The sequence below is a fragment of the Danio rerio genome, chromosome 4 (assembly GCF_049306965.1).
Source record: "Danio rerio strain Tuebingen ecotype United States chromosome 4, GRCz12tu, whole genome shotgun sequence".
Taxonomy (NCBI): domain Eukaryota; kingdom Metazoa; phylum Chordata; class Actinopteri; order Cypriniformes; family Danionidae; genus Danio; species Danio rerio.
The window spans coordinates 68,022,358-68,048,790 of NC_133179.1; the positions used below are offsets into that span (position 1 = coordinate 68,022,358).

The 26,433-nt window shown below is 36.6% G+C and overlaps 1 protein-coding gene and 1 pseudogene across 1 annotated transcript in view; both read left to right on the forward strand.

The window, feature by feature from the left end:
* The window catches only part of LOC137491262 (tripartite motif-containing protein 16-like), a 496,597-nt gene that overhangs the window by 386,102 nt on the left and 84,062 nt on the right, over positions 1-26,433 (forward strand). The window lies entirely within an intron of this gene.
* On the forward strand, positions 4,459-26,140 carry LOC101883712 (guanylate-binding protein 4-like; annotated as a pseudogene).

Consider the following 26,433-nt stretch of genomic DNA (forward strand, 5'->3'; position numbering starts at 1 on the left):
ACGAGAGCCTCGTGGGCTACCTGGTGCCCACCGGTACCATATTTGGTGACTCCTGGTTTAACAGAAAAGAAATTCATAAAGGTTTGTAACCATCAGGTGGCGCTTAAAGCATGCGACCTGCTTATGCTTCCTTCCTTAAGCGCTGGAATAGAAGCCATTCATTTATTAGCTATCCAATTTCATCCTCAGTATATCCTTTTTACACAGATGCTGCCCCCTTCGTGGGGTATATTATCAGGGCCGCCGATGCGCTTCTAACGGGCAATATCGTCCATACATTCTGAAAAAAATAAATAAATTACTGCTGTACATGTTCCTAGTTGCATAGGAAATCGCTGACTCTCTTTTTGCTTTATTTTCAGAAACTGGTATCAGAAGCAGAGCCGCAGCTGACTCCACCTCTCCTTTTAAAATGATAATCCCATAACCACAGCATACACAATTTGCGTCAGCATTTATTTACACATTTTAAGTTACCCCAGAACACCTCATCAGTTTCTCACTGCTCAACACATCCACACATTCCGTTCAATAACATTTTTGGTTTCAAAACACCTTAAAGTCATAGGACTATTCAGGCTTCCCACCAGATTCATAATCCAGTCACTCATTCAGAATTGGAGCCACCACCACAGCAGCACACAAAGGGCTATCGTAACAACACATACAAACACTAGGAAGGTGGTCTCCCGACGCCTTCAAATCCTATATCTGACTCAGCCACAGCCATCTCAGGGAAGCTCAGATGACCCTCAACAGCAGATGCAGTAATCCCAGCGGCCAAGGGCATGGGCCTAGTCCAGGGAGAGAATACGACCCAACCATACCAGCTTCCCGAGAGAAGAGGAACTACCCAATCTCCCAAGGGGGCGGGCATGACCCAGCCATCTAGCTTCCTTTCTTCCTTCCAGCTGATTTGCACTCAGCCTTCTCCCCCTTTTCACTCACCTAACTCCAGCAGGAGTTCTCTCCCTGCCCAGGCCCCCTTGTCCATAAAGACATATAGTATAGCACTATTTATTTTTCTCTCTGTTTGATTTTATTTATATAAATTTATATCTATATGCACCCACGCATATAAATATGAATTTATATATAGTGCTGTCACCCTCACGCTCTGTTCCCGCAGGAACACCCCCAGAGCACCTATACCGCCCGTCACCCTCCAGTAAGAGTCTTCACCTCCCCCTCATCTTTCCCGACTCCTACTGGAGCCAGCTAAATAGCTCACCCAACCCCGAGCTGTGACACGAGTCATGTCACCGACCCTCCCCGGCCCTAGCTTTTATTTATGTTTATTTTTGTTTATTTCTCACATTTATCTTTTATTTTTTAAATGTATTTATATATATGTAAATATATATATATATATATATATATATATATATATATATATATATATATATATATATATATATATATATATATATATATGCCCACCCCATGGCTCTGACCCCCGCAGGGGTCTCCCCTAATCTCTACTCCAGCAGGAGTATTCACAGCCCAAGCCAACTCTGCTCGGGTTCCCGCAGGAACCTGTTTCACCCTTTGCTCCAAAGGAGCCCTCTTTACCTTTTCTTTTTCAAATAACTATATCCAGCAGCTGGATATAGCATTTCAAGCCTTTTGGGGAGTTTCTTCGAATACACGGCTGCTGTCCCGAGCTTCATGCATTTGGGGAGCTCTCGAGAACCACCTGATCTCGTACTCCCCTCACATGCTCTATGGACCTGGCGGGAGCCCTGGGCTCAACTATCTCCGAGCTCAGGGTTCTCTCCCGGGACAGCATGCCAAACCTGCTTACAGCTGTCAAGCAATATCTAAGTGTGAACTCTTGAAAATACATTTTTACACTGTGTTTTTAACTCTCACACCTTTAACCCTTTAAACCCCAGAGCATATACTTCAGTTTTTATTGAAGTGTCCACACTACTGAGTGTTCAAGAAACATGGAGCAAAGCTGAAGTAAATTCAATAATTAACTGACTAATTAAATGATAATTGAGGATTAACAATGAACAAATGAAGAAATACTGAAGGGTAAAAACAAGAACAGAACATACAAAACTTTAGTCACAGCTTTATAATGAAATAACCTGAAGGTCAACAAATGATTAAATCATTTAAATGATCAGCGGATGATTAAACAACTCTACAAACATCATCACCAGCTACACTTATTACTTAATACATGTATTTTTGTATAACATCTACTAAAGTTCTTCTTGAGAAAAAGTTAAAGTTTTACGTCACCATCATGGAGAACAGAGTTTGCTTTAGTTGGGCTCTTAGCCCTGTTATTTTTAACATTTATATATTTTGGCTGCTGCAATTGTTAAGAACTTTGTTTAAAAAGCTCCTTTGTTGTGACAAGCCAGCCAAAAACCTAAATAAGATCTGGTGATGTTCATGTTGCTATTAAATGGCAGAGTCTGTTCTCATTTAGTATAATAAAATGTACTGCTCCTATTCAATGTTAAATCTATTGTTTTACATTATATGTCTATATATGGCAATGATTTCTGGAAGTTTTTCAGAATATCTTGGACAATAACACTGCTCTATGGTGTAAATTGCACTCAAAGGAGACATCAATAATGGTGACAACTAACAAAATTAACAGTTTAACTCACAAACAGGCAACTGAAAGTCTAAACATAAACAACAGCAGAATCAAACACAAATAAAGAAAATTGTTAGACCATTATACAACATTTATTTATACCGCAATGCATGCTGGGATATTTGTACCGTGCCACTCCCAGCATGCATTGCAGCATGAAACATTTGAGATGTTACCATTGTTGAGATACAAGGTCAGATTCATGAGGTCTGAGTGTGTATTTGTCATAACTGAACTGGGTTTTTATGTTATTTATTAACTGTTAAGTAATTACGGAGGTATCTTTTCTGTTTCCACTTCTCATTAATTAAATTAATACCTGCAATTATGCATAAAATCTATTGCATGAGGCCCTTCTTCCAGATTTATAACAAAACACTTATCAGAACTAATTTCAGACAAACAGATTTCTCTATTTATTGACTTTCCAACTTGATTGCTATAATACAAGCATTTTGTTAACTCTTTATTATAGTAATTGGAGAGTCTGAATTAATAAGTTCAAGGGTGAAGAGCCCAACTAAACCAGCCCCTCACTCCATTACGGTGACACAAAAAACACCTTAATTTCTGTTGGATCTCAATGGAAAAACAAAAATGTTACCCAGAAAGCACTGTTTTTAACAGAATATTACTGTTTTAGTGAAAAAACATTATTTTACCGTAGAATCTGACCGTTTTTTAACAGCAATTTTTTACAGTGTAGGACTGGACGAGAATGTGAAGCTGCATTGAGTTTGTGCTGGGCATCCTCCAAGATAAGCAGCTCAGCATCGGTCTGTTGCTCTGTCCCGCCTAGGTGTTTTGGTCATTCAGAGGAGTTCACCAGCGCTTCTTTCTTCTCCAGTTATTCCTCTTCAGAGATCTTGTGTCTCTGTGTGTCTCTGTGTGTGTGTGTGTGTGTGTGTGTGTGTGTGTGTGTGTGTGTGTGTGTGTGTGTGTGTGGGCATGTCCCATGACAGATGTGAGAGGAGAGACAAGATAATCAGATATTAAGATGTTTTTAAAGGCGATTATTAATAAATATTGTCTGACATCACCCAGCTCTACACCTGATTACACATTTCAGACCTCTGTAACATTTGAGTAAATGTCTTGCAGTCATACATTCAATCCTGCATCAAGGTGTTGATCATCTACAAATCACACTTATAATGTTTAAAAATATAAAACAAAAATCAAATTAAGATGATGCATTATTGATGTGCACAAACTATTCCAGAATTAACAGCTCAAAAGAGTGTAAAGAGGACGATCACTCATTGTCATTGATGATTTTACACACATCAACACTGTAAAAGGTGTGTATGATCTCTGACACTAGATGAAAACTGCTCAGCTGGGTTTACAGGTTTGCTATTCTCTTCATTCTCTGCTGAAGTGTAAATGTGAAAGTGAAATTTCAGATGTAACTTCACTTTAACTTTATAAATGTCCACAGATGTTTGTGATCTGCTGAAAATGATCTGTTGGTTTATTATCCTGCATTTATTCAGTGGATTCTTCAATAAGTAATGCGTTTAAGAATGGGAACCTTTAATACCCTTATATGATCCTACAGTGTTACTTTACTCATCATTATTGATCATTACAAATAATCCTGAATCAGTATTGTAGAATGTCCCTCACATGACAAAAACAATCCAACTAAGTGGAGGATCATTGAATAGCAGCACTTAATATATGACTTTAAGATGATCAAGTGTGTCTTCTTCCTCCTCACAGCAGACTTTACAGCTTGATGTGGTGTATTATGAACAATGTCTTTGCTCTGTACACTTCTACAGATGATGTCGAGTCCTTGTTGAGTGTGTTTGCTGATGTAAGGGCTCGATCAATAAGGAGAGCTAATCAGGATGTGTGTGTTCATCACTGCTGTTGACATGAGCAGAAACAGCAGTCAGCATCTTCACAACACAAAGAGATGTGTGATTGTCCAACTGTGTGATGTGGACTATTGCTGTGTTTGTAGATTGTCTGGCTGTATGGTGACAGAGGAAGGCTGTGGTTTTCTGTCTTCAGCTCTGACTTCAAACCCCTCACACCTGAGAGAGCTGGATCTGAGCTACAATCATCCAGGAGATTCAGGAGTCAAGCTGCTCTCTGAACAACTGGAGGATCCAAACTACACACTGGACAAACTCAAGTATGTGGAGCAGCACTGGCCTTGTGCTTTTACACTGAATGGCTTTAAAAAGACACTAGAAAGCTCTTTTGTGATCAGCTTCAGTTTTCTGTGAGGGTTATGGGGTGAGGACAGACAGAAGATACAGCTTGTAGAGTATTCCAGTCATGTCTATGAAGAGCAAATCATTGAGTGTGAAATGAATCTCCTCTGTAAATGTTGGAGTGTATTGGCTCAGTTACAGTGACATTAAGCGGGACACACTGTACAGTTTCAGCATTTGAGCTGAGCAGAGAAACTTCTTCCTCCATTTCTGCTGAAGAGTCCTACAATATCAGGTCAGGAATAGGGTTGGGGATTGAAGATGGATTCAGATTCTGGAACTTGGATTAATGTTCAGACTCTTGTTCTAAAATCAACATCTGGATTCCTCTTCTCTGTGCACACTTGTGTATTTTTCACTTGCTAATCTGTCAGGAACTTGGGCGCTGGCGAGCAGCTTTAATAATCTGAACATAGTTTAGAGATGGACTGCAACATGTGCTCAAAGGCTGCATGTGCTGAAGAACGATGGCAAAGCTAAGTGTGATCACTGTAATAAATGAATGTTGCAGCAGGGTGTCTCCATCAACATGAGCAGTATCTGCGCTCGCTTCACCAACAGCAGAGGAAAAGAACGCACTGTGTTACATTCATTGTGCATCCCGGCTCAACCAACAAGTGTTTTGTGTTTTAGCTCAAGAGTTTGGAGCGTGTAGCTGAGCAGCTCAGTGCTAGCTTTAGCCTATTAGCTGAGGGGGAAACTAAACAGCTCATTCTCTCCATCTGTGTGTGTTTACAGTCTGGATCATGGAGGACACACGAGGATTACAGCAGGACCGCGCAAATGTAGGACCACACACACACACGCACGCACGCACACACACACACACACACACACACACACACTCTCTCACACACAAACAGTCTCTCACACTAGCGCACTCTCTCTCTCTCTGTGCGCATGCGCTGGTTGAGTGGACTGAGTGTGTGGGCGAGAGCGTGTGGCTGCCGTATGAGGTACGAGTGGTCTATACTTCTCTATCTTTAACTGCTGCTTTCCTTTTTTTGTTAGCGTTAATTATAGTTTGTTTTGTTTCTTTGCATTGTTAGTAAATATTATTTTATGCTTTTGGATTAGAGAAGTGAGTGTTGATTTGAGCCGGGGAATCCCTGCTCTCACCTGTTGAGAGTATGGCTACCCCAGGCAGTGGAAGTTTTAATGAATTGACAAGACGTCACGGAGTGAAAATAGACTCAACTGCTAGTATTGAAGAATGTGGTTTAGCAGTGGGGGAAGAAGTCGGGCATGATAATATTTTATCAGCTTCCCGAATGAATGGCGCTGTTGTTGTTTTTGTGAAAACTGTTGATCTAGCTAATTTGTTAGTTCAAAATGGAATAGTGATTAACGGTATTTTTACACCGGTGCTTCCTTTGTCTACACCCTCAAAAAAAGTAACGTTGTCGAATGTGCCACCTTTTATCCCTAACAAAGTGTTGACAAACTTACTTAAGCGTTATGGGAAAATAGTTTCACCTATTAAAATGATCCCGATCTGAACTAAATCGCCGCTTCTAAAACATGTTGTGTCATTTAGACGGTACGTGTACATGGTTTTGCAAGAACATCTTGATGAACTTGACTTGTCCCTAAATTTCCGACATGAGGACTTTAATTATGTTATTTTCGCCACAACAAATAACGTTAAGTGTTTTAACTGTGGCGGTTACGGGCATTTAATTCGCGGATGTCCCAATAAGGTGGACAATAAATCAATAAATAAATCAATAAACCTTTACCGGTTGCGACTGATGAGAGTGACGCGCGTCAGGAAAATCAGACCGCTGCGGCGCAGGTCGTAGAAGAGGAAGCACCTGGACCAAGCTCAGGTCAGATAGCTGCTGTTTTGACTGAGCCTGGGAATATTGAAGAAGGGGAATCAGTGGATAGAGCTGTGGACGAAGAGGATATGATTGTCACGGGTGATGAAATGAATGAAGTTGAGAACGTTTCAACCGCTGCGGAATCTGTGGTGAGTGAATTGTTTGCTCAGCGGGAAGGTGCGATAGCAGAGTTGGATGACAATTTATTTAAAACACCTCAGAAACGTAGGTGGGAACAGTGTCCTTTAAATGAGCGAGCTAAGAGAGGTGCTGGTGATGAACCGGGTCAAACAGACACGGAAAGCGAAAGTGATTTCTCAGAATGTAGCGTCAGTTTCAGTTTACCGTTGAGTGGCTATTCTAGCAAGAACTATACTGCACACGAAATTAAAACTTTTCTTAAAGACACCAAGAATGCGAGAAATATTCGTATTGAACAGTATTTTCCTGACGTGAGACAATTCATTGACAAAGTGAGGATTTATAGAAACGAAGGATGCTTCAATAAGCAGGAAGTGTTTCGTCTAAGGAAATTTATTGGCAAGATAAATGAAGAGATGGAGTCCAGTGCTAGTAATGAGAACTAGTCGGCACCTTTATGCAGTATTTTGTTTGTGGAACTTGCTTTGCTTTTGGCTTTTCTTAGCTATGGGGGAATTAAACATCGCTTCCTTAAATATAAATGGAGCTAGGGAGGGAAAAAAGCATTTTTATCTTTTTGAAATGATTAAGGAGAAAAAAATTTATGTCTTATTTGTTCAAGAAACCCACAGTGATGCCCTGAATGCTTGTGATTGGGCCAGAGAATATAATGGACTACCTATACTAAGTCATTTAAGCTCTGTAAGTGGTGGTGTTGCTGTTTTATTTTCTAAGAATTTTATTCCGTGCTCTTATCAAGTGGAAGAAATTATAAATGGTAGATTATTAAAAATAAGAGCTCAATTTGAGAATTCTGTTTTTGTTTTTATTTCTGTATATGTTCCCACCAGAGCCATAGAAAGAATGTGTTTTTTAGAAACTTTAAGTAATGTTTTGGCAAATTGCAATACTGAAGATGTTTTAATTTTAGGAGGGGATTTTAATTGCACTGAGAGTTCTTTAGATAGAAATCATGTAGAACCCCATATGCCATCACAAAGAAGGCTTATACAGTTGATACATTTTAATGATATTACTGATATATGGAAGAATTTTAATTCTTATCAAAGACAGTATACTTGGGTACACACTTATGATAATTTATTATCTTTAGCCAGGTTAGACAGATTTTATGGATATAGGCACCAACTTAATTTATTTAAAGAATGTGTTATTTCTCCTGTTGGCTTCTCCGATCATAGCTTAGTAAAATGTTCTGTTACTACGGGCCATTTTAGGCCAAAAAGTGCTTACTGGCATTTAAATACTAATTTACTAAGTGACTGTACATTTCAAGATATTTTCAAGGAGTTTTGGAGTTTTTTGCTCCATACAACAGTGGTGGGATTTTGCAAAAACACAAGTCAAACAGTTGTGCCAGCAATACACCATTAATGTTACAAAGGACAGGAAAAGTACAATTGAAGTATTAGAGAATGAAATAAAAGCCATGCAAGAAAAAGCAGATGCTTCAGGAGACTTAGGTTTTATAAGGAATTTTAAAGAAAAAAAAGAATTCTCTAAACAATTTACTTGACTTGACTGCTTAAGGAGCTCTTGTCAGGTCAAGATTTCAGAATATTGAGTCGATAGATGCACCATCCAAATTTTTCTTTAATCTAGAAAGAAAGAATGGGCAAAAAAGATTTATATATAACCTGCTCTCTGAGACCGGAATTTTGCTGTCAGAAACTTCTGAAATAAGAAAAAGGGCAGTTAATTTTTATCAAGACCTTTATAAAAGTGAGATCTTTTCTGATGAATCAGATACAAGTGATTTTTTTTAACAATTTGCCCCAAGTTCCTCAAGATTTTAATGTTGAGTTAAAGAAGGCTGTTACACTAGAAGAATTACAAAAAGCACTTCAGAGTATGGAATGTAATAAAGTCCCTGGTATTGACGGCTTACCAGCCGAATTTTATAAGACTTTCTGGAAAGAAGTCGGTTTGGACTTATTGCAAGTTATAAATGAAAGTTTGGCATATGGACAATTACCTTTAAGTTGTAGAAGGGCAGTGCTTACTTTACTACCCAAGAAAGGTGATCTTAATGATACTAAAAATTGGAGGCCTGTTAGCCTGTTATGTACTGACTATAAATTACTCTCTAAAGTTTTAGCTAACAGGCTAAGTGATGTCCTTAGCCATATCATTCATCCGGACCAGTCATATTGTGTTCCAGGAAGGCGAATATTTGATAATATCTCTTTTATCAGAGACATTTTAGATATTGGAAAAATTTTTAATTTGAATTTTGGCCTTCTTTCTCTTGATCAAGAAAAAGCTTTCGATCGAGTTGAGCACAAATATTTGTGGAACACTTTAACAGCCTTTGGTTTTAACAATGAGTTTGTATCTATGTTAAAAGCTTTATATAACGATGTGGAAAGTGTCTTGAAATTTAACGGGAATTTATGTGCCCCTTTTAAAGTTTTTAGGGGCATTAGACAAGGATGTGCCTTATCGGGTATGTTGTATACTTTAGCTATAGAGCCTCTGCTAATTAAAATAAGAGCAAAATTAAGTGGGTTATCTCTACCAAGTTGTACAAATTGTTTTAAAGTGTCTGCATATGCTGATGATATTGTTGTGTTAATTAATGGGCAGATTGATGTTACCTTGTTACTGGAATTAATGAATGATTTCAAAAAGATATCTGCCACAAAAATCAATTGGTCAAAAAGCGAAGCCTTATTAGTTGGAAATTGGCACAACGCAGAGCCAAAACTCCCAGAAGGACTAACTTGGACTAAGCAAGGTTTTAAGTATTTGGGAGTGTTTTTGGGAGACGAACTGATCATGCAGAAAAATTTTGAAGACATTATTGAAAAAGTCAGAGGTCGACTTGAAAGATGGAAATTTTTACTTTCTAAAATTTCCTATAAAGGACGAGTGTTGATCATAAACAATTTAATCGCTTCTGCTCTGTGGCATCGATTAATTTGTGTGGACCCTCCAAGTGACTTATTAATAAAATTGCAGTCACTTTTGATAGACTTTTTTTGGGACAAGATGCATTGGGTACAAAAAGCTATTTTGAACTTACCGAAAGAAGAAGGAGGACATCATTTAATGCATATCCAGAGCAGAGTTGCAGCTTTCAGGATTCAGTTCATTCAAAGACTTCTGACTGGTCCGGTGGACTCTAGTTGGAAAATTGCTGCATGCGCTATTTTGCGAGGGTTTAGAAATTTGGACCTTGAGAAATCTTTATTTTGGACTGACCCACAAAAGATGGACTGGTCTAAATTGCCCATTTTTTATCGGAACATGTTTAAAGTTTGGTCTCTATTTAAAGTACAGAGGCATGGCACTGCATCATCTTTATTTTGGTTGCTCCAAGAACCTTTGATTTTTGGATCTCGAATGGACTTATCGAATGAGGGGATTCTTCCTTCTGTTAACGAGATTCTTCTGAATGCGGGAGTTGTAACTGTTGGACACTTTTTTAAACTGGCTGGCCCTGCTTTTAGGAATGTTGAAGCTGTTGCGAATCGTTTGGGTATAAGGTCCAAACGAATAGTAGCAAAGTTACTTGAAAAGTGGAAATCCTTTTTTACCCCTGAAGAAGCTAACATGTTGGAAAATTATGCTGATGGTTTAATCATCCCAAATTGCAATGATCCTTTTCCTGATTTATATTTATCAACTGATTTTAAGGAGTGTGAAGGTGTTTTTTTGCAAAATAATGTGTTGTTTTTAATGGGAACCAATTCTGAGTTTGGAAAAAATGTTTATAATAGTTGTGTGAAATTGCTAAATAGGAAGTCACTGAATGATAAGGTTGATACTCCATGGCGTTCTGTTCTCCCTTTAAAAGAGAATGCTAAACCAGAGTGGAGAGCTCTGTATAAACCCCCCTTACCAAAAAAAGTGGGGGATATGCAATGGAGAATCTTGCATGGTGCCATAGCTGTGAATGCGTTTGTTTCAATTATAAATCCAGGTAATAGTCATGAATGTTTTTTTTGTTTTCAACGTGAAACCCTATATCATGCTTTTGTGTTATGTAACAGGCTTAGTTCCTTTTTTCAGGTCTTATATAACTTGTTTGTTTTGGCGAGACATTTTCTATGGAAACGTTTATTTGTGGTTATAAGTATACACGTAAACAACGTTTTTTTTTGTCAGTTATTAAATTTTCTTTTGGGTCAAGCAAAAAGGGCAATTTATGACACTAGAAAAATACAAGTTGAGCAAAACTCAAGTGGCTGTTTAAAAACATTTTTTTTTTACTTGGTGAAATCCAGAATTTTAATGGATTTCCAGTATTACAAAACAATGGGTGATCTTATGTGTTTTGAAAAAATTTGGTGTTACAAAGGAGTTTTATGTCAAATTTGTGATGAAAATTTAGAGTTTATGGTTTATTAGGCTGTTTTTAATTTTTATGTGTTTGATTGTATAACGTCTTTAAAATGTTTATTAAAGGCATGTTGAAAATTCAAAATTCTCTCTCTCTCACTCTCTCTCTCTCACACACACCCTTTCTTTTTCTTTCTTTCTTTCTTTCTTTCTTTCTTTCTCTCTCTCTCTCTTTCTCACACACACACACACACACACACACACACACACACACACACACACACACACAGCTGTGGTTATAAATGTGTGTGTTCTTGTGTTCAGATGTCTGTTTCCTCACTCTGGATCCAAACACAGCACACACTCAACTCATTCTGTCTGAGGAGAACAGAGAGGTGAAGAGTGTAGGAGAGAATCAGCCGTATCCTGATCATCCAGACAGATTTGATGTTTATCCTCAGGTGTTGTGCAGAGAGAGAGTGTGTGGACGCTGTTACTGGGAGATTGACTGGAGTGGAGATGGTGTGGATATATCAGTGTCATATAAGAGCATCAGGAGGAAGGGAGCAGGTGCTGAGTGTGAGTTTGGAGGTAATGCTCAGTCCTGGAGTTTGAGCTGCTCTTCCTCCAGTTTCTCATTCTGGCACAATAACACACACACTGATCTCCCAGTGAAGCCGCTCAGCAGTAGAATAGGAGTGTTTGTGGATCACAGTGCAGGAACTCTGATCTTCTACAACATCTATAGAGACACAATTAGCCTCATCCACTCATTCCAGACCACATTCACTGAGCCGCTCTGTGCTGGGTTTGGGTTTACTGTTAGTTCTGGATCATCAGTGAAACTGAGCTGAAGACTGACGAGAGATTTACCCAGGATCCTCTGCAGGAGCAGTCAGTAGCAGTGTGTGTGTGTGAGAGAGAGAGAGAGAGATTTTGATTTGATTTTACAAATCCTTTTATTAACAAACAATTATTTAACAATTGATTTACAGCTCAAATCAATTCATTTATAAAATACAGCTCTTCATTAATGACAGAACACAAGCCATCATCGCAACACCATTCAATTTTAAACACATTAATTGCTTTCATCATTTTATAGTAATTAAAATCAACAATAATTCTTGATTTTACTAGGTTTTTAAAAACTACTACAATGTTTTTACCATTCCTCTTTTCTATTTCATTTTTTCTTGTAATATAAATAGCTGATTTTGCTTGACCAAAGATAAAATTCAATAATTGACATTTATATTTGTTTTGTCTTTTATATTTAAAACCTAATATAAAACATTGTTTCGTAAATAAAAAGCCAAGTAAAGAAACTAAAACATTTAAAAGATCAAACAGAGGAGCAAGTCTTTTACAATACATAAAACAGTGAAAAATTGTTTCCCTTTCTAAACAAAACGGACATTGATCACTCACACTAGAATTTATTTTAGTCACAAATGCATTAACAGCTATAGCACCGTGTAAAATTCTCCACTGCAAATCCCCCGATCTTTTATTCAATGGTGGTTTATACAATATTCTCCATTCTGGTTTTTCTTCTTCTGCTAAACACAGTTTAACCCTCCACACAGTGTCAGATCTCTCTTTTAAAGTATACTTATTATTTAGTTTCACAATATTTTTATAAAGCACTTTCCCTTTAACTGTACTAAAATCAACATTCCCATTTTCCTTAAAACATAACAATGGACTATTAATCCCAGAATTTTCAATCTTAGGTGTAAGTCTAATGTCTGGGAAACAATCTTGATCATTAGGGAAAATAATACCTTGACTGTAACCTTCAATTAAAATTTTTTCTTTTTCATTTAAAAAACTTTTCAAAACATTCAAAAATTTTGTAACAAACCTCACCGATCTAATTCCCATATATAAAGCAACATTTTCTGCATCTCTTAGTCCAAAACCCGCCTTGTCAACAATGTCTCTTAGTTTGGTCATTTGTTGGAAATAAGCAATTCTTTTAGTCCTGGAGTATCATCTTTTGTTACATCAAGGCGACTGCCAAGAAGTACTGGTTCTTCAAGCAGCCAGAAAAGAGATGTTGTTGAATCTGCCTGCGAATGTTTAAAAAGTCCCCATACTTTAAAAATACTTTTGTAGAAAGAAGGTATTCCAGTCAGATCTAGATGCACATTATCTGTCAAAAAAAGTGACGCATGAAGATTCAAGCCATTTATTCCACGTAGGATGCATTGAGCTAAAGGCCTCCACACGAGATTTTCAGGCCCATACAACAACTTCTGAACGAATTGTAGTCTATATGTGGCTCCCCTGCTCACAAGATTCACCAACCCTTGGCCACCTTCATCTCTTGGCAGAAACAGAACACTTTGAGGTGTCCAGTGCAAATTGTCCCAAAAGAAGTTGACCAGTTCTCCTTGAATTTTTGGTAAGAGTCCAGCAGGTAGATCAACACAAGCAAGTTTATGCCACATAGAGGAACTCACCAAATTGTTAATAATGAGTGTTCGTCCTCTGTAAGAAAGTTGTGGGAGCAACCATTTCCACTTCTGTAAACAACTTTGAATTTTTTCAAGCAATCCGTTCCAGTTTTGTTGAACAAAGTCACTTTCACCTAGGTGAACTTCAAGGTATTTTAAAAAACCCCTCTTCCATTTTAATCCTCCAGGTAATAAGGGAGGGTCTCTTTTCCAGTCACCTATGAGAAGTGCTTCACTTTTTTCCCAATTAACTTTGGCAGAAGAAATCTTTTTAAAATTGTTAATAATACATTCCAGTCTTCTTACATCATCAGTGTTAGTTATAAAAACAATAACATCATCTGCATATGCTGAAAGTTGCACTTGAGCATTACAGTGTGGTATAGAAAAACCTTTTAATTCCGCTCTTATTCTGTGTAGAAGAGGTTCAATGGCAATGGAATATAACATTCCTGACATAGCACAACCCTGTCTAACACCTCTCTGTACATCAAAAGGAGCGCTTAAACCACCATTGATTTTGAGTACACTTTGAATGTTACTATACATTACCTCAATCATTTTTATAAAATGAGTACTAAAACCAAAAACCTTTAAAACTTTTTTCAAATACTCATGTTCAACACGATCAAAAGCTTTCTCTTGATCTAATGAGATCAATCCACAATTAATAACAAATAATTTAGCAACTTCTAACGCATCCCTAATTAAAAAAATATTATCAAAAATTGATCTATTTGGTATAGAGTAATTTTGATTAGGCTGTATAATTTGGTCCAGTACTTTACTTAGTCTTACAGCTAAAGCCTTTGATAAAATTTTATAATCTGAACACAAAAGTGACACAGGTCTCCAGTTATCTATTTTTTGACGATCTCCTTTTTTGGGTAAAAGAGTAATAACTGCTCTTCTACAACTCAAAGGCAATGATCCTTTATTTAAACTGTCATTTAAAACTAAAAACAAATCTTCACCAATCACTGGCCATAAAACTTTATAAAAATCAACAGGAATTCCATCAATGCCAGGCGATTTGCCATTTTCCATGCTCATCATTACTGTATATAATTCATCTTGTGATATAGGCAGCTCAAGCATTGCATTGGATTCATCATCAACTTTAGAGAGATTTTCAAAAAAAACTGAGTTTTCAACATCCCTCTGTAATACTTCACATTTATATAAAGATGAATAAAAATTAACTGCATATTTCGAATCTTACTAGAATCTGTAATATCTTCTCCTGTTTCAGACTTTAGTGAATGTATTAATCGGCTTTTTCCATCCTTTTTTCCAAATTGAAGAAAAATTTTGAAGGTGCATCCATTTCTGAAATATTTTGAAACCGAGAACGAATTAAAGCACCCTTTGCTTTTACATTCAATAAATCTGCAAGTAAATCTTTTTTAGTTTTATTTTCTTCAAAATCAGTGCTATTATTTGTAGAAGCTGTTGTATTTAAAAGTTCTGTTATACTTTTTTCTAACTCTTTCATTGCTCGCATTGTTTCTTTAGTAACATTAAAAGTGTACTCTTTACATAACTGTTTAATTTGTATTTTCCCGCAATCCCACCATTGTTGCAGTGAAGAATACATTTGTTTTTGTTTTTTAAAATTTTCCCAAAAAACAGAAAAAAATTCTTTAAAATTTTCATCATTTAAAAGTGATGTATTAAAGTGCCAGTATGCACTTTTTACTTTCACCGAATTGACAAAAATCTTACAAATAACCGAACAGTGGTCAGAAAACCCAACAGGAATTATACGACAATCTTTGACATAATTTATTTGAAACTTAAACATATAGAACCTGTCAAGTCTTGCCATAGAAATTTGGTTATCTTTGCTATGTACCCAAGTATATTGTCTATCATTTAAATGTACATTTCTCCACACATCACATAAATCACAAACTTGTACTAAATTCTTCATTTCTTTCTGCGAAGCATTGTGTGGTTCTAAAAGATTTCTATCCATTTTATCATTTTCTGTGCAATTAAAATCTCCACCTAAAAACAATAAATCTTCTGAATCTACATTATTGATAACATCACAAAACTTCTTTTAAAAAAATATTCTTTCAGCTCCTTTATTAGGAGCATAAATATTTAAAAACACCATTGTTGCATGTTCAAACTTGACTTTGACTTTCAAAAAACGGCCTTTAACTATTTCTTCTGTTTCAACAGACAGTGGAGACACTGTCTTAGAAAACAAAACAGCTACTCCTCCACTGTTGTAAGCCAAATGGCTCATAAAAATCTGACCATCCCAATCTTTCTTCCAGTTTATTTCATTAAGATTGTCACTATGTGATTCTTGAATAAACGTGACATCTAGGCGTTTCATTTTTATGAATTCAAATAAACACATTCTTTTCTGACTGTCTCTAGCACCATTTAAATTGAGAGTTCCAATGTTAAACACCCTCATAGTAAATGATGTTTTAAAAATAAAAGAAACAATCAGAAATACTGCAACCTTAACCAAGAACAAATTACACCAAATCTGGTTTTTCATCATTAAGGAGGTTTTTTTTCTTTACTTTACCCACTAATTTCCTTAGACGATAAACCTCTGTGTCTATGAATGCACCTTCTCTAGTCAGAATCTTTACATCTTTCACGAAAGCAGAAACATCTTCAAAAGCCATATCAGCCACAGCCATATCACCCTGCAGCCCAAGACTGGTTACTCACTGAAGCTAAGCAGGGCTGAGCCTGGTCAGTACCTGGATGGGAGACCACTAGGGAACACTAGGTTGCTGTTGGAAGTGGTGTTAGTGAGGCCAGCAGGGGGCGCTCAACCTGTGGTCTGTGTGAGTCCTAATGCCCCAGTAAAAGTGAAGGGGACACTATACTGTCAGTGGGCGCTGTCTTTCGGATGAGACGTTAAACCGAGGTCCTGACTCTCTGTGGTCATTAAAAATCCCATGGCACTTCTCTTGAATGAGCAGGGGTGTAACCCCGGTGTCCTGGCCAAAGTCCCTCTATCGGCCCTTACGATCATGGCCTCCCAATCATCCCCTTCCACCGAATTGGCTCGATCACTGCATGTCTCTCCACTCCACCAATAGCTGGTGTGTGGTGGGCGCACTGGCGCCGTTGTCCTGTGGCTGCCGTCGCATCATCCAAGTGGATGCTGCACACTGGTGGTGGTGTGGAGAGACCCCCCTCATGATTGTAAAGCGCTTTGGGTGTATGGCCATACACAATAAATGCGCTATATAAATACACATTACATTACATTACATTACATTACAAAATAATCCTCAGCCTCCATGTTTGGTAAAAATTTTGTTTCCCTCAGAAATTTCTTGATTTCCTCAGCCGTATATCTTTGTGTTTGACTTTCACTTTCATTTTGCGATGAAAAGGAATAAACTGAAGAACTGGAATCAGAAGAATCAGCATCGTTATCTGATATTATATAATCAGCCTTACTCTTGTCTTTTTTTGCTTGTTTGATCATTTTGTTTTCACTGACTTTTTTTCTTTTATTAGGAACTTTAAAGATTTGCTCTGGTTCAATTTCCATTTCCACTATCCCTTCACCTGTACTTTCCTTAGCTGTTCCAGCTGTGGAAAAAGTTGCCTTTTGGCTACTTGTGTCATCCTTAGAATTAATTGAGGTTTGAACAGCAGACGAGCCTGCTACTACCTCTGCCATAGTAGGAGCCACCGCACCTCCCCCGCCTCTCTCCTCAGAGACCGCAGCATCAGCCGCAGGTGCAGCGGCATCTACCGCAACAGACGCAGCCGCAGAAGACTCGCCTTGTACGTCTCCCTGACCTGTCTCACCTCCACTTGTACACGATCGAATTAAATGCCCAATTTTTCCGCACCCGAAGCACTTCATTATGCTCTCGGATGTTGCGTAAATGGTGTAATTGAACCCATCTACTTTGACATTAAACGATAGGTTTAATTCGTCATTGTTGTCTTTCAGAATCATATAAACTTGTCTTCTAAAAGACATCACATGTTTAAGCATGGGTGATTTACACCCAAGAGCTATTTTCCTGATCGGTGAAACTAATTTGCCAAAAGAAGATAATTCTTTTGCAATGCATGCATCGGAAACAAACGGAGGTATGTTTGACACAATAATTTTCCTGGATGGACTACTAAGAGGAAGTACAGGTATGAGTTCATCATTTATCACCACTCCTTTTTGCACAATCTCATTAGTTTTTTCTATCGTGTTCAAAAACAAAACAACCGCATTGTTCATCCTAGAAGCTGAAACCACCGATGAACATCCCACTACTTCGCCAACCGCTAGAATACAATCCTCCACACTGGCCTTACACATGATTTTAATTCCATGACGCCGAGTCAAACTTTCACAAACTGCGTCTCCTGACGACGCCATACCTCCCGGCAACAAAACACGCCGGGAGTAAACTCACTACACTCACAAACACTAACCAACAGCACACGTATACAAACAACAAACAAAGAAAGAAAAGTTAGAAAGAGAACCATTCAAACTCACTGCACTTTCCCAACACTCGCTCACCACACACTCGCTTAGGCACATGCGCACACGCACAGAGAGAGAGAGAGAGAGAGAGGGAGAGAGGGAGAGAGAGAGAGAGAGAGAGAGAGAGAGAGAGAGAGAGAGAGAGAGAGAGAGAGAGAGAGACATAGCAAACATAGTAATTAAAATATGCTAAAAGATAATAACATCTAAAAATGTGTCATGTTTACCTGTACTTCTTTGGATATAGACTCCCCTGTCCTCAGAGATAGATTAAACTGGAAGAGGGTACAAAATTAACTAAATGTGAATATGAGTGAGAATGTTACTTAAAAAAGTCAAGAATTAAGTATTGAGGATTTTTTCTTCTCAAAGCAAGTGATTTCACATCATAGTTTGGTGATTGTGACTGTTCTTTCCTTTTGGGGAGGTGTGACAAATTCTAAAACAAGGTAATACATTAGTTCATAAAATTCAGAAGAACAGTCTGTGGTGATCATTAGTAGACATTTCTTATTAACAGTTGAAGGACATTTAAAAAAAAAATTACCTGTTTTTGTGTGGATAGTGACTCTCTTGTAGACTGGTTGTAACAGTATATTCTAAAAGATGGGAAAGCATTATTCAGTGAGAGAAAAACAAACAAAAACAAAACAAGCCTATATCAATAGATTAATATAATTTATTCTAAAAGGTCTACCTCAAGGACTGTTTCTGTTAGGGTGGATTCTACATTTGGTGAGTGACGAGCAGTACTCTAAGACAGGGAAAAAACAAACATAGTCAATTTAAAGGTAGATAAAAATTATTTGCTTTTTAAAAGCTGAGAAATCATTCAATATAAATCATTCAATGTAATAAAACACTTTATGTTACATCAGTTTACAACATCCCCAAAATATTTTACAACATAGCCTCTTTTTCCCATTGTAAGTGTCTGTTTAATTGTCTTATTTGGACTTACATCACTGAAGTGATTCTTGAAAGTTTCCCTTTCTGTGTCATGTAGATACGTTTCGATTTTCCTGTATGATTTTAATCACATGATTATATGAGAAACAGCTTCACAACTTTAGATTATTTTACCATGTAGTCTAGATCAGTGTTCTTTACCAGGGTCAGAAATTGACTTTTCCATTTGAATAGAAAATGTGCCCCTTAAATTATCTAGGCCAATTTTGTACATTTGTAAATCCAATTTCAATAACCAAATTAGTTATTCTATCTATATCATATAATGTAAAATGTTAGAATTTAAACAGTATGTTGCTAAATGTAACAGTTGTTCTGATAGTTTGAAATTCAAGATTAAATTTATATATATATATATATATATATATATATATATATATATATATATATATATATATACATATATATATATATATATATATATATATATATGTACATATATATATATATATATACATATATATATATATATATACATATATATATATATATATATATATATATATATATATATATATATATATATATATATATATATATATACATCTGGTTGTAAATTGTGTACAATGTTCCAAGAAAACAGATAAAATAAAAATGAATAACCTGTCATTTAGTTTTGTTTTATCTTGTAGAATGTTGCTTACACATAAAAGGGCATATATAGGTGGAATAAAAAGTGTGTCGCCATCCTCCAAATTGTTCTTGTATGTTGCCTTCATCTTTAGTCTTCGCAGTAGCCAAATTTAAACCTTGGAGTGGGAACCCTATAAATAAATAAAGCAAGAAACCAAAAGGAGAAAGATTAGCATTGCAGCTGTAACAAATATGGCCAACCAGACACATAATTATTTTGCTTTTTATTCAACAAATGAGCCAACTTTTGTCCAAGAAAGACTCAATGGTCAGTTGTAATCCGATTCTAAGGAATATATGACCCAAAGGAATGTACCCACAGCACAGCACAACTGAATTGAACAGGACTTCTTTAAGCTCCTTGCTAAAGACTGATGTTTTAATGTAAAATTTACTCTCTCTTTATGTGTAATCATGTGTTTTGCAATGTCTCCCTTGCTCCTGTATCAATATTGATGGTTTTAATACTTCTGTATATAATGTTTAACCCTATCAAAGCTAAACAAACTCATAAATGGTTCAAGTTTAGTCTTGTCGTAAAGCTTACTTGCTGTACTAATTAATCGTTGACATTTTATGTTAATGCGAGTGCAACATATTTACATTTTAAGACAGTGGTTCCCAACCTGGGGTCCACAAGGGGGGCGCGGGAGAGGATAAGTGTTGAGGTAGAAAAAGGCATAAAAATGCTCCACTATTATTTAGGGCTGTACAATTAATCGAAAATCCGATTTTGATTTCAAACGATTATAAAAAAGCATTAATCGAGATAAAGGATTATTGCATCATATACTGCCACCTTTACAGTTGTACACGTGTTGCTCTTAAAAGCGTGAAGGAGCACATGCTTATGTGTGTGTGCAGTCAGAAGCATGCGGCCGGTCAGCATTCGCTCTCATTCGCACACTGAGACGAGCAGAGGAGTGCAGACATCTACACAGCAAATTTTAGATAGTAGATTTAACTACCTTAGAGTTAAAATTAACACTCCCTCAGAGTTTATATGGGAACCACTATAAGTGTTAAAAATAACACTTTTAAAAGTGTTAAGATTGTCAACACCAAGAGAGTGTTAATTAGCAAACTCTTATTGTGTAAAATATCTGTTAAATTTCCGAAAAAATACCAGCAGCTGTGGTTGCCAGAATCTTTCTGTGAAAAACATGGAAGTTTTATATAACTGTATAAATTTACAAAAATTAACCATATTTCATGAACTAATACAATGTTCAGTTTACAAAATTATAGCTTAGTAGAAAAAAATGTAAATTCTTTAGATGCAATAATGTTTTCATGTATGATTGCAATTAGCAAACAGATTTTGACTGCATTAGTAACTACACAGTTACCTTTAATCAAAAGAAGATACAGCATAACATCAAATACTCTCAGTTCATCTTGGACTTGAACAGAGACGCAATTATCCTCCACAATGGTGACACAAAAACTGTTTTGCTGTTTTTCTTTCTTTTTTTTCATTTTTAGATTTTACGGAAAAATACCAGCAGCTGTGGTTGCCAGTAATCTGCTGTTTTTAACATTCATAAATTCAGTTTACAGAATATTTCTGTTAAAAGCACATTCAACAGTCTGTATTTTTTATCGATCTCACACTGCAAATTTTAGATTTGGTAGATTTAACTACCTTAGAGTTAAAATGAACACTCCCTCAGTGTTTATATGGGAACCACTATAAGTGTTAAAATAACACTTTTGAAAGTGTTAAAATTTTTACACCCAGAGTGTTAATTAGCAAACTCTTATTGTGTAAAATATCTGTTAAATGTATGTCAAAATACTGGCAGCAGTGGTTGCCAGTAATCTGCTGTTTTCAACATTTTACATTCGTAAATTCAGTTTCCAGAATATTTCTGTTAAAAATACATCCCATAGTCTGTATTTTTCATTCGAACACACGTAAGCCTTAAATTCCAGAGCAAAATCCTAACTAGTGTCCTCACTACAGAGGGCTAAACACTCAGACAGTGATGAAGTTAGTGAGACAATTAAGAGTCTAATTAAAGGAGGATTGAGAATTATTGATGAACTACTGTTAACAAGCAGATTCACTGAAGGAAAGAAAAACACAAAAAAAATGTTATTTTTCAACATCTTTAAAAAAAAACTCATCACATTAAACAACTCATCATGGAGCTTCACCTATTACTGACCTGTGACTTTATTTCTGTCATGTGAACAAAAGCTCTTAATGAAATTTCTGTTGTTCATTTGAAGTCACCATGATGGAGGACAGAGTCTACTTTAGTCAGGCTCTTCAACTTCTTGCTATAAATGTCTTTTAGTTTGGCTGCTATAGTTAGTGTTAATTACACTAGTTATACATATAGCATGGAAGGCCGAAAGAAAATTAAAGTGTCAGTCTGAAGAGATTATTAATGATAACATAGCCTTCCTTTCCTGCTTGTTTTCTAATTCAATATCATATTAGTTATGTGTGAGAGATAAATAATATACATAAATGAAACCACTGAAGCTCCAATAGTATAAAATAAAATAAACCCAATATTTACAATGAGAATGTTTGATCTATGACAGAACTTATAAACACACAGACATCAATAATTAGTCTTTGAATCTCAATGATGGTGACAAACAAAAAAATAAAAATCAAGTAAAAAAAAAAAAAACACTACTGAAATATCACCTCCCAAAAACAACACAAAATAAAGGAAAATAAAGAGATTGTACGAACATAAAGCTGCATAATTTATTCATGCTGCAATGCATGCTGGGAGCTTTGTACTATGCTGGTACCCAGCATGCATTGCGGCATGAACTATGCAGCTTTTTTTTTTTTAGCAACCACGGTTGAGGTTCATGTCCTGATTCTTGATGTCTGTGTGTCATAAAGCACAAGCTGGAGCTTGAATGTTTAGTGCATGACACTCTAATTATTAATTGCATCCTAATTGTTTGTTGAATTTTCTATGAAGAGCAGCAGACTGCCAGTAGTATTGTCCCATGCAGCTTTAATACAACTATATATGCATATCTTTATGAATCAACTTATTAAACACCTGAAATTATATCTATAACAATTAAGCATAAACAGTAGAGTTTCTCTTGATCTTTGTTGCTATAACTGATGAGTTTTAGAAACACTGCTATAACAGTCAGAGAAACATTAAGCTATAAGAGTAAAGCTTCAAGAGCTCAAATAAGCAGCCTCTGATCTCCATGATGGTGAGGTCAAATGAAATATTTTAATAAAAAAATATAAACCTCTGTTCATTGTCAAATATTCTTACAGAAATGAAGACAAACTGTAATCAGTGAAGCTGCTTATGCTATTATTTAATGGAGTTGTTTAATCCTCTGTTTTAATTCAGCTGGTTTGGTGTGAGGCTGTGTCTGTAGTTTTATTTCTTCCTTCAGTTTCTTATTCCTTCAGTGATTGTGCTTGTTAGCAGCAGGTGTTCAACAGCAGGTGTCTGAATTCACTTATTTGTGGTCATTCACTCTGTCTAGTGAACTAAACTAATTGACTAATTTAAGGGCCAGGTGAATGAGGGTGTGGTGAGATTTCAGACACTCTGATTAGTTTCTTTAATACAAGAGTTTTCTACAAAGGTAGATACATGTTACTCTGTGTGACAAGGAGGCAAATCAGCTTCTAACGCCGAGAGGGTTATTTTACCTTTATCTAACTCTAGAATTTTAACACTTTACTCTGAATTACCACAACACTTGAAATTTAACACCAATGAATTTGCTGTGCATTTTGAAAAATAAATGATCAAAACATACACAGACCCTCATTATTCTTTAGAACTGTTAAAACTCTTGTGTTTATCTGTTCTAGGCACTTCGACAAAAATAACAAGCTTCAACCTTCCCAGGGAGTGCATTCAAAAATTCTTTCCCTCCAGGACATGCTTCACTTTCCCATTTCCAACTGCTCCAGAGAAAATGTCCACTCTGGAGAGCTTGAGTCCTGCTGACCTTTCCACTGAGTTCCTGGAGGTCACCAAACGTTTCTGTAAGTTTGTCTTTGACAAGAGCGAAGTGAAGCGACTGAAAGATGGACACACGGTCACTGGCAGAGGTGATTTTAAAGGGAATTTGAAGAGTTTGCCTGTTTACAGTGATCTCTTGTTCAGTGCCTTTTCCATATCATTGTGCTTGATTTCTTTTCTTCTTTTAAAGTTCTGGGTAATCTAACAAAGATGTACGTGAACACAATCTCCAGTGGGGCTGTGCCTTGTCTGGAGAACGCAGTGATTGCCATGGCCCAGATTGAGAATGTGGCCGCAAGGCAGGAGGGTCTGCAGGTGTACCAGAAATGAATGGAGAAGGTTAAGTGCTCCTTCCCCCTGGAGCTGGAGGAAGTCTCCTCAGAGCACCAGCGCCTCACCAGCATGGCTACGCAAGCCTTCATGGCTCGATCATTCAAGGACACTGATGGGAAGCACCTGAAGGTTCTTGAGGTAGGCTAGATCTTAACCAAACAATATGCCCTGGCTCACCAACAAACTAGTCTTGCATAGACTGACCTTTGGCGGCTTTGAATGGTCACAGAATGGTCCTTGTTTTATAAAAGTGGAAATTTATAAAAGCGGCCTCTGGTGGATTCGCGAAAACAAAAACTGCAAAAAAACATACCTCCTGGGGCGTATTTTATGTTGGCCAGAAATGTATACAGCGGTACACATCAATAAGGAGCCTGGGTTGGCGTATTTGCAGGATTTATGCAGTGAACCTTGCATACTTTCAATAACCCAGTGATTAGTTGAATTATTAAATCCTTATCATCACCAAAGTTATGCTCACAACAACAAGTAATGGATTAATGAGTGTTGTTTCATGGTGTGTCCTTTAATCTGAATCTTGATTTTTTTTTTCTCAGGTTAGGCCTAATTCATAGTCATTTCAAATTACCTACAACAATTACAACGTCAGAGGTCTCTTTTGTAGTGAGTTCCTGCTGAAAGTTTTAAAACTCTATAAATTAAAGCTTTACTAGGCAGTATTTGTAATAATTTTTTTTTTCTGAATTGCAGCACTGTGAAATACTAATAAAAATCAAAAGGCAAAAACACTCAACAATTGAATAACAAAATACTATCATCAGTGTGTTCAGATTAGGAATGTTTTAAGGGCAGGGCTATCAGTGTTTGTCTAATTTTTGCCCTGCCTTTGTAGGAGGCAGTGGTTTGAAAGAATATGATACAATTCCGTCTGTAAAATGTAGCTCCTTGTTCATCTGAAAACACTGCACCAAAGATTGCTGACAGTAAAATCCTCCACTACCGAGTTATGCTCGCGCATAATTCCGCAGATTTCTAGCTTTATATTTAACCATTATTAATTCTGTTTATTTACTTGTGTAAATGTGTAAATCTGAATTTATTCAGTTTTTATTCAGTAATTTATTTCTTTTTATTTCATATATTAAGGTTTTAGTTATGATACTCCGCTGGATACTCCCAAAATAGTTACGCAGAAATCCGCAGATTTTTACCAAATTTCTGTGCAGAAATATCAAAAAACGTCCGCAGATTCCGTCTGGCCCTGCTGATGGCTCCCTGGCCACTGAGAAGGAGGAGGTGGAAAAGCGACAAAAATCAAATGCTTTTATTCATTCATTCATTTTCCTTATTCCGTTTTTTCAGGGGTCGCCACAGTGAAATGAACCAGTGGATTTTATTAAATAGATAAACATAAATTAAATGGGCAGCAGTGGTTCACTCAACTGAAAGCAAAACAAACATAAGCTACAGGTCTAGTTCTCTCTCTGGTTCCACTGCCGTACAGCATTCAAATCTTCCATAATGTTGGTTCGTCCAACAATCCAACTCCTAAAAATACTGTATGTTTAAACCAATTAGAGGACAACTTCAAATCTGCTGAGGTGTGCCATATGCGTTAGGACTGTCAGATGTTTGGCCACTGATCTGTGCTAAAATAACTAAGAAATTAGTTTAACATAACTTCCAGAAATGATCAGATGTGCTCCAACATTAGGCACATTCAAATCAAGACTGAAAACACATCTGTTTAGCTGTGCCTTTACTGAATGAGCACTGTGCTGCGTCCGACAGATTGCACTATCATGTTTTTCTCTTCTTCTTCATTCTTTCATATCACACTATACCTGTTTTTATGTTTTGTTTTGTTTTTACGCATTTTTATTATTTGTTTTTATTTTTATTTTATTTGTTTCTTTTATTCTTGTTTATGTAAAGCACTTTGAATTGCCATTGTGTATGAATTGTGCTATATAAATAAACTTGCCTTGCCTAGCCTAAAATATTGTTTGTGTGTATTTAGGAGAAAATCAATAAGCTCTTTAATGAATATCTGTGTCAAAACGAGCAAGCTTCAGTGAAGAAATGTGAGGATCTCCTGCTGTCACTTTCAGCTACAATGACTGAAAAACACAAGCAAGGCTTCTATGCTAAACCTGGTGGCTATGATGTCTTCTGCAAAGATCTGGAGGACATTTTGAAGACGTACAAAAGCCAGGCTAAAAAGGAAGTCCAGGTCTGTCCATATTATGCAGCATCAGTATTATTTATCATCATCTTTTCTACTTATTATAAACTTTTGCTATGTGGGTGTTTATTAATTAAAGGTTTGTTATACTAACACTGTAACAGTGAGTCATTACTAGCTAAATATAATGCTTTACTTAAATGGGGGCTTTATAAGACATAAAACCTTTTTAGTCATGATAGTGTATGACACATTTCATGAAGGTAAATGAGATCTTATGCATGCTTATGACAACTGTTATTACATT